The sequence below is a fragment of the Populus euphratica genome, unplaced genomic scaffold (assembly GCF_000495115.2).
Source record: "Populus euphratica unplaced genomic scaffold, PopEup_1.0 scaffold110.1, whole genome shotgun sequence".
NCBI classification, from domain to species: Eukaryota; Viridiplantae; Streptophyta; class Magnoliopsida; order Malpighiales; family Salicaceae; genus Populus; species Populus euphratica.
In genome coordinates, this window is record NW_011499904.1 from 127,641 (window position 1) to 127,967 (window position 327).

Consider the following 327-nt stretch of genomic DNA (forward strand, 5'->3'; position numbering starts at 1 on the left):
ACGGTAAGAGAACAGCCACCATATAGTAAGCAAGGAAATCAATGTCAAATAAAACTAGTAACTCATACCCACGGTCCATCTCAGAACAGGAAAAAAAAAAAAAAAACCTACAATGTCAAATAAAACTAGTAACTCATACCCACGGTAAGAGAACAGCAGAGTTTTTTAATACACCACCAGAGCAGAGGAACAGGTCGACTGGTTTTACAAAAACGCGATAGCAGAGTTTTTGCATCCAAAAATGCAGTAACATAACCCCCTAAGTTATTCTGTTCTGTGTACCTTTGGCAAATAAAACTAGTAACTCATACCCACGGTAAGAGAAAA